Source organism: Erinaceus europaeus, chromosome 18 (assembly GCF_950295315.1).
Source record: "Erinaceus europaeus chromosome 18, mEriEur2.1, whole genome shotgun sequence".
NCBI lineage: Eukaryota > Metazoa > Chordata > Mammalia > Eulipotyphla > Erinaceidae > Erinaceus > Erinaceus europaeus.
Window position 1 is genome coordinate 6161243 of NC_080179.1, and position 12959 is coordinate 6174201.

Genomic DNA, 12959 nt, shown 5'->3' on the forward strand with positions numbered 1-12959 from the left:
AAAATAATATTTTAAGCAAATGTGCTGAAATGTTCATTTCAAAAGTAAGTTATAGGTATTTTAGTGTCAATTCCACTGTTCTCTTTGCATAAATTTCAATTATTTTACAGAAATATAAATAAAATAAGATCTCCCTTGCCTAACAACAAAATCCTAAAAAATCCTGATCTACTAGTGAAGAATGCAGAGTTATTCATAGGTAAATGTTATACTTACATTGTACGATTTAACAGAGGTCTGAATCAGAGGAAGTCATAAGTTTGTTGATAAAATGTAAAGTATGTTAATTCCCTCTTCCATACTTATAAATCCAATACATTTCCCAAATAAAATCCCATCTTGACACAAAATCTAATCACAGTGCTGAGGAACATATGACATAATATAATATTGCCATAAAATATGTCTTTTATGATATAGTTGTTAATTGTGTTGATCACAAAGAACATCAAATAACTGTAGTTATATCTAAGATATAATAAAGCTATTAAGAAGAAATCATCAGGGAGTCGGGCTGTAGTGCAGTGGGTTAAACGCAGGTGGCGCAAAGCACAAGGACCGACATAAGAATCCCGGTTTGAACCCCGGCTCCCCACCTGCAGGGGAGTCGCTTCACAGGCGGTGAAGCAGGTCTGCAGGTGTCTGTCTTTCTCTCCTCCTCTCTGTCTTCCCCTCCTCTCTCCATTTCTCTCTGTCCTATCCAACAACGACAACAACAGTGATAACTACAACAATAAAACAACAAGGGCAACAAAAGGGAATAAATAAATAAAATAAATATTAAAAAAACATTAAAAGAAGAAATCATCAAGTAAATGACACTAGATACGAGGGTACAGGAGAACTAACTGAATCCTTTTCATGAAAACATATACACACATACATTCGAACTGAAGACTTAAATGACAATATCTTTAAATGTCAAAGCTTCTAACAATGCTAAGTTTGGGTCAAGCTATGAAGAAGTAGTCTCATAGCCTTTTGGATGGACAATACTTTGCTATAGGTTTTCCATAGGTAAATCTAGTGAGTATTACTGAAATAAAGTATCAATACACTTTATGACTCAGCAGGAATATTTTTTGTTATATACTATACTTTCGAGCAGGTCGAGATAGAAATATGAATGAATAGGGCTGGGTGGTGGCACACAAGCGGTGAAGCAGGGCGGCAGATGTCTCTCTGTCTCCCTCTCTATCTCCCCAGTCCCTCTCAATTTCTGGCTGTCTCTCTCCAATAACTAAAGACAATAAATGTGTTTTTATGGATAAGTGGTTCATGTATTAGTCTCTCAGTCCATGGAAACAGAATGCAATATACAGAGCGCTTACACAGTGAGTTAGTATAAGACTCAGAAGCATCCAATGAGCTATTTTTAAACAGAGCAGCATCAACGGATCTCAAAACTATAGTATTAAAGGGAAAATGTAAAAAACTTTATAAAATATTACTCGATGAAAGTAATTTTTGAGAAAACCATCAGTTGTGAGCTTTTTCTAAACACGACATGACTTACTTCAGAACTAGTCAGTAGTAGTCTAGCAGACTTAATAAAGGAACTGTTTCCATCAGAAGATTTGATAAGGGTCAATATATATATATATATATATATATATATATATATATATATATATATATCACTTCATAGCTCATTGTCCTGAAATAGTCCCTTTTAAAGCATGAAATGTCTAAATATTTGTATGAGTTCATTTAAAATAGGATACTATTCCCAGAAAACATTAATTTTACTGTGCTGATTTTCTTTGAAAGTGTCCTAGATCTAAAAATAAATGTCTTGCCTTATGACAGTGAGTTTTTGTTACTAGAAGTAGTCATTTTCATGATAAAATAAGAGTATTTAATTTAAGGTTTATTTTAGGTATATTTAGAAACACTAACATGGAAACACTAACATAAAACGGACTATGCACTGCTATGTCCACAACTGCATGGCTGACGTCAGCCGAAATAAGGAATAAAACTAGATGTAACCTCTCAATTATTGGGTAAAGAAGTTACAAGATATATAGTCAGTAGAACCCTACTCTGCAATTAAAAAGATGATACTGGATCATTAGGGACAAAACAGATGGAACTGGCACTGATTATGCTAACTTCTGGTAAATAGCAACTGCCAGGTAGCTTCACTCATGTGGAACGTAGACAACTAAAGCGATAAACTTATAAAACAGGTAATAGCCAGACTGTTTTTCATACTCTGTGAGAACTATGGTGTTTGTCAGAGGGAAGGCAGGAGGCACAGCAACTTTGGTAATGGTACAGTAAGGTACACACACACACACACACACAGACACACATAGTCATGAAACTATACCTCTGAAATACTATAATTTTGTAAAACACTAATAACAAAAATTATGAAAGAAAAAGACACGAAACAAGGTAAAATACAGGTTAAAACACAAATGAATTCACATTTCATGCCTACAGATCTCAGGTTACTAAAAGGGGACCAGAAGGTCACAATTCCTTCTGGAGGAGGGAGATAGCACTTTGATGGTGGCAGAGACCTGTTAGCACCATTCTGGGACACGTTCGATTGTATCACAGAGACACTTATAACCACACGAAGCATCATTTCCTCAATAAAAAAATGGTTTTGCAAAAGAACATAGATTTTATCTTTCCTTTCTCCCTGAAGACAATTTGATATAGGTTTCAAATGTTGTGTTATGTAGATGTAAAGGAGACTGCTTATTGGCCTTTTAACGCTCAACCCCATTTGAGACAGATTCACTCAATGAACCATCAATTTATTGAGGAGGTAATGCTAAAACCTTGCTTGGATATAAAAATATATTAAATACTATCAAACCTGCTTTCAACAGAAAACATTTAAAAGTATTGACAATTTGAAGCTCAATCTGCCTCACAAAAAGTTCAATGTCTTTGTGATTCATAATTCTTATTAAATCAATATAGTTGGGGTCAACAAATTTCCTGCCACTTAAATACAGCAAGTATTTATTTCTAAATCTATATGAACAATACAATAGTTTTTTTCATGGATTAAAAGTAAAGGTTACACTTTATATATCTTCCCAAAAGAATATCAACCCTGACTCATAAATGTTAAATATAAAAGAAAAGAGAGAGGGGGAGGAAGGAAGGAAGGAAGGAAGGAAGGAAGGAAGGGGTGAGAGTGAAAGGAAGAGTCACATATATAAAACTGTACAATACTGAGTTAAAGAAATAGTATCTAACACATCAAGGCTAATTATTCAAAAGACTGATAAAGACATTATCAAAATCTTTAAATTATGTTCTCCTTTTTAAATTTATAGTATTCCATTTGTATACTTAAGTTACTTTCTCCAGGAGCAAACCTATCCAACAAAGAATGAAATTTACATGTTATTTATGTCACAGGGGATTAAATTCAAGATGCTGCCTTTTTTGCAAAATCTTCAAACTCCATACATATATCAATACTTAGCTTATACATGAAATTCCATGATATAGGTATTTGAATATGCCCATTCCATTCTGACTACCTCTACTGAAAGTGTTTCTGTAGGTTCTGGGAAACTTTGTGCTGCATTCCAATTGGCAATGTTATTATTCTCCCAGTAATGAAAAGTTGTTTAGAGATTGGTAGCTTGGCATTGCTTTAAGCTGTGGTGAAATATGAAATGTTTCTATGTTTTGTTTTGTTTTTTTTACTCACTTCTAATTTTCTTTCTATATCTTGTTAAAAAGTTTCATTTTTAAGTGGTAGAATTAGTGTTATTTTGTAAGTCTCTGATTTGAGAGATTGAAGTAAAACTTAGGTGGTGCCACAGCAAATGTGCAGTAGTTTCTATGGAGCCCAACAAATTGATACTGTCATGTCATGAAGTTGTGGCGATTTCGCAGAAAAGCTGCTTTTAGATAAAAATTTCATACATCAGACATACGTCATGTTCAAATATGCAAGAAATATTCCCTTTTACATATTTCTCCACCAAATTAAACTTGATTGAGACATACCTTCATGGGTAGGAAGTTCAGTCCTATTTTTCTGGACAAGGCAACAGAGGATCTTCTTAAGAATTACTAGTGATTTTAAAAACTACGAGGCAGGGAGTCTGGCGGTAGTGCAGCGGGTTAAGCGCACATGGTGCAAAGCGTAAGGACCGGTTAGCATCCCGGTTCGAGCCCCCGGATCCCCACCTGTAGGGGAGTCACTTCACAGGTGGTGAAGCAGGTCTGCAGGCGTCAGTCTCTCTCTTCCTCTCTATTCCCCCCTTCTCTCTCAATTTCTCTGTGTCTAGATGCAATAACAAATAAACAAATTTTTTTAAAAAACTACAAGGCAGTAGGGGTATATATATTCCAGTGGAAACTGCAATAGTTTTCCCAAGGTCACAGACATGAGTTGACTAAATCAACTAATATCTCTCTCTCTCTCTCTCTCTCTCTCTCCCTATCTATCACACTTTTATTCGCTTCTATGGCCCTGCATTCACTTCCTAAGCGCCACCTGCACCTATTACTGCTTCTGAGTGTCCCTCCATTCTCCTCGTCTCTCTCAGATAAGCAAAACTTTAGAGACGTGCCTGCAAATGTGAAAAGCTCCTTTTCCTTCTTTACTAAGTAGAGTCAGCAAGTTCCTCTTAGCCCAGAGTTTTTAATTTTCATTATATACTTTTAGTAAAGTTAAGATTTTTTTTCAAAAAAGTTTCATTCTGCAAGAAATGGTTCACTTGAATTGAGAGAAACAAGAACTATGCCATGAAACAAAACACATTTGAAAAATTAATATACACTTCTTGAGTACTTTTCTGTAGCAGTATGATAGCAAACAAAAGATTCACTGACTTAAGAGGTTACTTGAGTCATGTAGTACTAAAGTTTTATTTGAAAATGTGTTAGCACTTACTTTAGAGCCCTAGAGAAAAGAAATGGCATGGCAATGTTTATATAATGTTCCAGAAATGTCTCGCTATTTTAAGAGTTTCAGTCTAATCGATCAAGTACAAAATTGAAGATAAACTACCCCAGACATGGAATCACTTACATATGACCTTTTAATCTCAAAACTATACTATTTTAGGTGTCTAGTCATGTCTTTCAAAAAAAAGAAAAAAAGAAAAACATTTCTTGAGGCCAGGTGGTGGTGCACCTGGTTAAGCAGTCACACTACAGTGTGCAAGGACCTGGGTTCAGGCCCCCTGGTCCCGAACTGCAGGGGAAAGTTTCAGGAGTGGTGAAGCAGGGCTGCGGATGTCTGTTCCTCTCCCTCCCCTCTCAATTAAAAATAAATAAATAAATAAATAAATAAATATTTCTTTATTTGTTATTGAGAGAGAGAGAGGGAACCAGAATATCACTGGTTAAGTAAGCACCTACATTACAGTACTCAAGGATCCAGGTTCAAGCCCCTGGTCCCCACCTGCATGGGGAAAGCGCCACGGAAAGCTTCACGAGTGGTGAAATTGGGCTGCAGGTGTCTCTCTGTCTCTTTCCCCATGTATCTCCCCAGCCACCTATAATTTCTCTCTGTTTCTATCCAATAATATATAAAAATATTTTTTTAAAAAAGAAAAAACTTAAAAAATTTAGATAGGTTTTAATTCATTATTTTATTTTGTATACAGACAAAAACATTGAGAGATAAGGGGAGGGAGAGATAGAGAGGGGGAAAGAGACATCTGCAGCACTACTCATGAAGCTTTCTCCTTGCAGACGGGGACTGAGGGCTGGAGCCCTGGTTCTTGGGCACAGCACTCAGTCAGGTACAGAATCACGCTCAGCCCCTCCAGGATGTCTCATTACAGCACTACAACCTCATATTATTAAAGGAAGTCTGAAGACTGGCTGTCATATACAAGTTTTGGTAGTTTATATAATCACATTATTATTTTCTGGGTGAAATTCTGCTATGCTTTCGCCTTTTACATATGTAGGGTTCATAATTGTATGATAAATAATACTAAATGTAGTTTTAAAATATACAAATGGCTGCACAAAGCCCAGGGTTTAATCCACAACACCTCTAGCAATACACACATGCACATTCCAATGAAATAAATCCAGTATTACATACGTAAATTGCAATGTTTAACAGTGACAGTTGGATATAAAGAATGAATATTTTAGGCATTTTTCCCCATTAGAAAATAAAAGGTATTTAAGAAGTAAATAATCATTTGGGAAAAAAATAGAGAATGATGGTTAGACATTTATGCATAATTTTAAACCTGTTCTGAGAAATCAGTGCTTCCAATAAACCCTGGAAATCTTATCTGATAATGCAGAGAAAACAAATAGCACACATATTTCAACTGGTTTTTCTAGAGTGTGAGCCAGAATTTATTTTAGAAGAATCAATAACAAACAGGATAATAACTTGGCAACCTGCATAACAAGGTGAAAAATGATTACATGGTTAACCCCCAGTATAAATTTTTTGTTCAGATATTCATGGAACATTCATTGAGAAATTATTCTATACTCACCACTGGGCCAGGTTTTTTTTTTTTTTTTAAGTATTTATCTATTTCCTTTTGTTGCCCTTGTTTTTTATTGTTATAGTTATTATTGATGTCATTGTTGTTGGATAGGACAGAGAGAAATGGAGAGAGGAGGGGAAGACAGAGAGGGGGAGAGAAAGACAGACACCTGCAGACCTGCTTCACTGCCTGCGAAGCGACCCCTCTGCAAGTGGGGAGTGGGGGCTCGAACTGGGATCCTTTCGTCGGTCCTTGCACTTTGTGCCACCTGTGCTTAACCTGCTGCACTACTGCCCGACTCCCTGGGCCAGGTTCTTGTGGTGCAGTATTTTACAACGCTCCTGATGCCATCATGAGATTCAGAGTCTAGTTCCTAAAAAGACAAACAGGTCACTACAGTTTTCTATTAATAAATGACAGGGGAGTCATGATTCTTACAAGACAGCCATTGGGGGGTGGCGGTGGGAAGATTACAATAAAAAATACATTTGCCGTCAGGAGTCAGGCGGTAGCACAGTGGGTTGGGCTCACGTGGTGGAAAGCTCAAGGACTGGCTTAAGGATCCCAGTTGAGCCCTCGGCTCCCCACCTGAAAATAACTACAGAGACCTATGGGATGACTTAAAAAGAAATAATATATGCATTATTGGCTTACCAGAGGAAGAAGGGGGGGGGGGAAGAAAGTATTCTTCAGGACATAATAGCTGAGAACTTCTCTAGTCTAGACAACATAAAAGACATAAAGGTTCATAAAGCCCAACGGGTCCCAAAATGAATTAACTCAGACTTAAAGACATCAAGACACATCCTATTTAGAATAGAAAGGAATAAGGATAAAGAAAGGATCCTGAAGGCTGCAAGGGAAAAACAAAGAGTCATGTACAGAGGAAACCCTGTAAGATTAGCAGCAGACTTCTCCACACAAACACTGCAGGCCAGAAGAAAATGGCAAGATACCTATCCAGTGCTCAATGAGAAAGGCTTTCAACCAAGAGTGCATTTGTTTAAATATATAGGTGTATATGCAAATATGTGTGAAATAGTAACCTACTATTTATGATAGGTACTCCTATTGCTGAGGGAATTTCAGAGGCTTTAGGATCTGTCTGTGAGAAAAAAACAAATATATTTTTATTATACAAATCATATATACTAGATAAGACAGAAATTTATTGTACTTCCCTCTTTATTCCTAAGTACAATGCATTTATTCTCTTACCTCGTGCTAGAATGTTTTCTTAAGGTATGTTTGTTAGTTTGTTCCAATTTGAATATTATCTACTCATCTCTGGGGCTCTTGGTTTTTATATTGCTCAGTGTTCTCTGAATTTTCTATATCTTTCATTTGCTGTATGACATTGATTTTTAAATATTAATTACCATTATCATTTCAAAAATTGCATTTCCTCTCTCTGTCTCATTTTGCTAGGGATTAATATCACCACATATTTTAGATGTTTTATTCCTTTAAAAAATATTGTTCTCTTTGCATATCATTTTGAGAAACTGTTGGCTCACCTTCAAGCTAACCTAAGTAAGATAATTTCTCGTAGATATAAGTTACTTCACTGTACTGATGGGACTCAGGAATAGGTTGTCTCCAAATCAGCCAGCTGGGCTGACTGATTATACACATAAATATAACACACTCTAAATCATTATCATACATTGTAAATTAGCAACATATGCTTATTTGAGTGGTGAGCAGAAAAATCTATATGTTGAAAACACAGTAGTGCAGTGTATTTGTTAAATACACCGTAGTCATATTCATATAAAATAAGAAACACACATAAGCGTGTATTTATGAGCTAGATTAATCAAGTGGGAAAGAACTGATATCCAAATATAAAATCCAGAGAAATTAGACTCTTACATAGTTGGTGCATAGTGTAGAATTCTTTTTCTTTTCTGTAAAAGTTTTTGGACTGATTCACATTTTCAAAGGCCAGAATAAAAAGGATTTTTTTGTATTAATTTATGGTTAAATCCCAGTAGCAAAGTTCATCTGTTTAAAAAAAAAAAATCAGAGAACTAAGAAGAAAATATTTTCAGATGCTGAGTAATCAGCAATTTAAGCAAAATCTGTCAAAACCAGATGTTGTTTTGATAATCTTTTCTAAATAGACTTGTTTTGCATTCCTATCTCTGGCTTCAAAATAAGAGTACAGAGAAATAATGTAGTATTTAAAGAGTAAACTCTTGTAGCAATAAAGTTGTAAAAGAAAGAAGGGAGGTTGAAATAGTAACATTTAATGGTAAATGAACTGACTTAAGAGTAAATTTGTTTATTATTAGCACCAACAAAATTATCATGATTACTTCAAAAAGTCAACACAATTACTCTAGTAAACAATTTTATTTCTAAAAGACTATCTGGATGGCAGTGGGTTTTTTTGTTTGTTTGTTTGTTTGTTTAATTTATTTTTTTATTTGAAAACTAGCTCCTTTTTATTTAGGGGTTACATCTTTTAAAAGACTGAATGAATCCTGGCTGAGGTAGACAGCATAATGGATATGCAAATAGACTCTCATTGAATCTGAGACTCCGGAGTCCTAGATTCAATCCCCTGCACCACCATAAACTAGAGCTGAACAGTGTTCAGATAACAATAACAACAGCAACAAAGCCTGAATCTCTTAAACTTCTTCAAAATAAACTGGAAAGATAACAGAACAGTCTACAAAACAGACTATCATGCTGAAGACCCCAGGGTTCAATACTCTGTTATCAACATACCCCAGCAATGTGCTAGACTGCTGGAAAGAATGAATGAGGAAAAAAAAAAAATCATGGATTGTAGAGATAGCTGATTTGAACTTTCATGTCTGAGACTCCCAGGTCAATCAATATCTTGTATTACATGTACCAGAATATTGCTCTGACTTCTCTCTTTCTCCCTCTATTTTTTTTTCTTCATGTAAAACTATTTTTCTCTTGTGGAGCAAATAAAAATAAATCTTTAAAAATGACCTTTGGGGCTAGGCAGGCTGACACAACTGGAAAAGCATACCAGTTAGCAACTACCCTGGTTCAAGGTTCTGCTCCCCACCTGCAGAAGGGAGGAGGCTTCATAAGCGATGTAGCACTTCCTACTTCTCTGTTTCTATCATAATTAAAAATAAAATACAACCACAAAGTTAAAAAATAATAATCTTCAAGATAGATGCTAATTTGTACCATTCAGTTTATCAAATGAAACTTAGGTAAAAAAGCAGTCTGAAAATTCTGTGAGTAACCAAAGTAAAACAGACTGGGAGAAAGAACAGTTTTGTATGAGTGAAAACAAACTTGTTTGGTCCTTTTGCACTGGAGTACAAACTATCTTGAAAGCCATAAACATCATGAGAGTCACCGGAATAGCTGACAGTTTTCAAATTTACGAGGGCCATCTGTGGAGATAGCTAGCCTTGTTGCTGAGGAAAGATCCTACAGTTTGTGAGAACAGCAAGGCTGGGAGGTGTTTGAAACAGTAGCTACAGTATATATAACAAAGGCTTTTGCACTTACACAAGGGGTGCCATTCTGCCTTGCAGCTTAATAATTAAATTTAATGGAAAAATCATAAATATTGTTCTATCTCAGGCTGCAATGAGAATGATGCAATAAGAACACTAAAATAGTCAAACCTTCTAGAGAAAATTCAGAGAAAAATCACAAATTTTGATTTTTTTTGTACAAGCTTAGTGCATAGAATTCAAAAATAATTTTATTTGTTGAAAAAAAAATTTTATATTTATTTTATTTACTTATTCCCTCTTGTTTCCCTTGTTGTTTTATTGTTGTAGTTATTATTGTTGTTGTTGTTGTTGGATAGGACAGAGAGAAATGGAGAGAGGAGGGGAAGACAGAGAGGAGGAGAGAAAGACAGACACCTGCAGACCTGCTTCACCGCCTGTGAAGCGACTCCCCTGCAGGTGGGGAGCCGGGGTTCAAACCGGGATCCTTATGCCGGTCCTTGTGCTTTGCACCACCTGCGCTTAACTCGCTGCGCTACAGCCCGACTCCCTTTGTTGAAAATTTTTAAAAACTATATCTTAGTAATGAAGTTTGCAGAAGTTATATATGTGTATACTAAAGATATTATTCCAAATAAACTTATGTATAATCAAAGTTAGCTTATTTTAACGTACTGTTTGTTAAAAAGCATGAATGGGACTGCTATAGTTTGTGAAATTCATTTGTGTTGAACTTACCTTTTTTAAAAATTTTTTACTACCTTTACTTATTGGATAGAGAAAGCCAGAAATCACGAGGGAAGGGGGTTAGAAAGAGAGAGAGTCACCTGCAGCCCTGCCTCACCACTTGAAAAGCTTTCCTCCTGCAGGTGGAGACTGGGGGCTTGAACCCCAGTCCTTGCACACTGTACTGTGTGCGCTTAACCAGGTGTGGCACCACCTGGCCCCTGAATTTACCTTTTAAGCATAGTGTTTAGTTTTCACTGGACTCGATCTTCTTTTTTTTTCTTCTCCCAATCAGGGTTATTGCTAGGGGTTAATGCTTTCATGTCAAATCCACTGTATCTGATGTCCATTTTTTTCCCCTTTGTGTGATAGTACAGAAAAAAAACTGAGAGCTGTAGGAAAGACAGAGAAGGAGAGAGACAGAGACATCTGCAGTAATTGTTTCACCACTCCTGAAGCTTCCCCCCTGCAAGTGAGGAGTTGGGGGTTCAAACCTTGGTCCTCTCAGGGTCCTTTTAAGCAGCAACATGGAAAGAGATCATTCCTTTGTGTTTAGAAAGGTAAAGCATGGAAAATATAAATCATAAACTATGCTCTTCCTTAGCACAACTATTAGGCTTGCCCTCAAATGCATCTACCATTATTCCTCTGACCTTTGTACTATAAGGGGAAATTTCAGAGAACATTTTCCATGCTGTCAAACTGCCAGTTATATTTGGCCAACGATAGACCTGGGCAGAAGACAAGATGAGGAAGAAAGCTAATTAGTTTTCATCATATTTTCGTACAGGTCCCTGGTAATTGTATCATACTCTCCACATTATTAGTTCTTGTTGTGTGGGTCACTCCAGGCTCTCCGCCTCCCTGGCCACTGGTGGCAGAGATGGGGCGGCCCCTGGAGTTTCCCTGGTGACAGGGCGAATGCACGGAGAGGAAGGAAACGCACAAACTCTTCCGGGAGGACTCATTTATTGGGGGATACAAGCAAGTAGATACACCCAAAAGGTTTGAGAAAAGTTAAGGTAATCATTAATCCATACACAATACAGAGTTAAATCTTGACCTATCAAGTATTTGATCACAGATGGAAAGTTACTGTATAAGATCTGGTCATGAGCTCACAATACACAGGTAGGCTTTTTTCTCTAAGGCTGAATGACAAGCACCTCAGGGCAGGGGGGAAGGAGGGGCAGTTGAACAAAGCCAAGATATTTGTGGTGGGTTTTGTTTGTCCATACACAGTCATTCATGGCCTTTGTTCAAAGGGAATGAGGAAGCACATGCAGGAAGGTTCCCAGTCTGAAAAAGCCCATCTATCATTAGGTTCGTGAGGTCAGGAGGTACCTCCTTACCACCCCTCTGGGAGGGGGATCGGGGTCCACCGGCTCAGACTCTCATGGAAATAATGGCTTAGACTTCTCAGACAGTGGGGCCTTTCCCCACACTGTTGGACAGATCTGCTATGGTTCCAGCTTCTGCAAATGGCTCTTTTCCCTAGATTCAGGGAGCACAGTCTCTCCCTTTTGGTTCTACAGTCTAGGCATGGGATTGACTTCCTGTTTCAACTCTCTTGGGTTATCCTAGAGCCTCCTGATTAAGTTACAGTGGACTTAGTCTTATTTTACAATATTCACTTTATAAAATCACAAATAGTCAATAACTCCAAGTCTGTCTTTAAATAGGCATGTTCTCTCTTACACTCCTTCAATTTTGCTGATGAGGTAAACTGATTGATAGAGATTTTGATAGCATTTGTGACACAAAGGCATCTATGTATTTGCCAGTTAAGAACTGAATGTGGGGGCCAAGTGGTGGCAAGGACCCAAGTTCAAGCCCCTGGTCCCTACCTCAGGGGGAAAGCTTCAGGAGTGGTGAAGCAGGGCTGCAGGTGTTTTTCTGTCTTTTTCCCCCTCTCTGTCTCTCTCTCTCAATTTCTGTCTCTAGCCAATAATGACATTTTTTTTTAAGAGAAGTTGTGTGGTTTTTTTATTTATTTATTTATTTATTTTGCTTCCAGGGTTATCTGGGGCTTAGTACCGGCACTATGAATCCACTGCTCCTGGCAGAAAAAAAAATTCCCTTTTATTGAATAAAACAGAGGGAAATTGAGAGGAAGGGGAGATATAGAGAAAAAAGATAGACACCAGCAGACCTGCTTCACCACTTGTGAAGAATCCCTTCTGCAGGTGAGGACCCGGGGGGCTTGAAATTTAGATCCTTGCCTGTAATGTGGGGATTCTTCGTTTGTTTGTAAAGGTTTGAAATAGGCCTGTGGACTTCCAAAAGAATGATGGGTAAATATCAAATTACTATGTGCTGA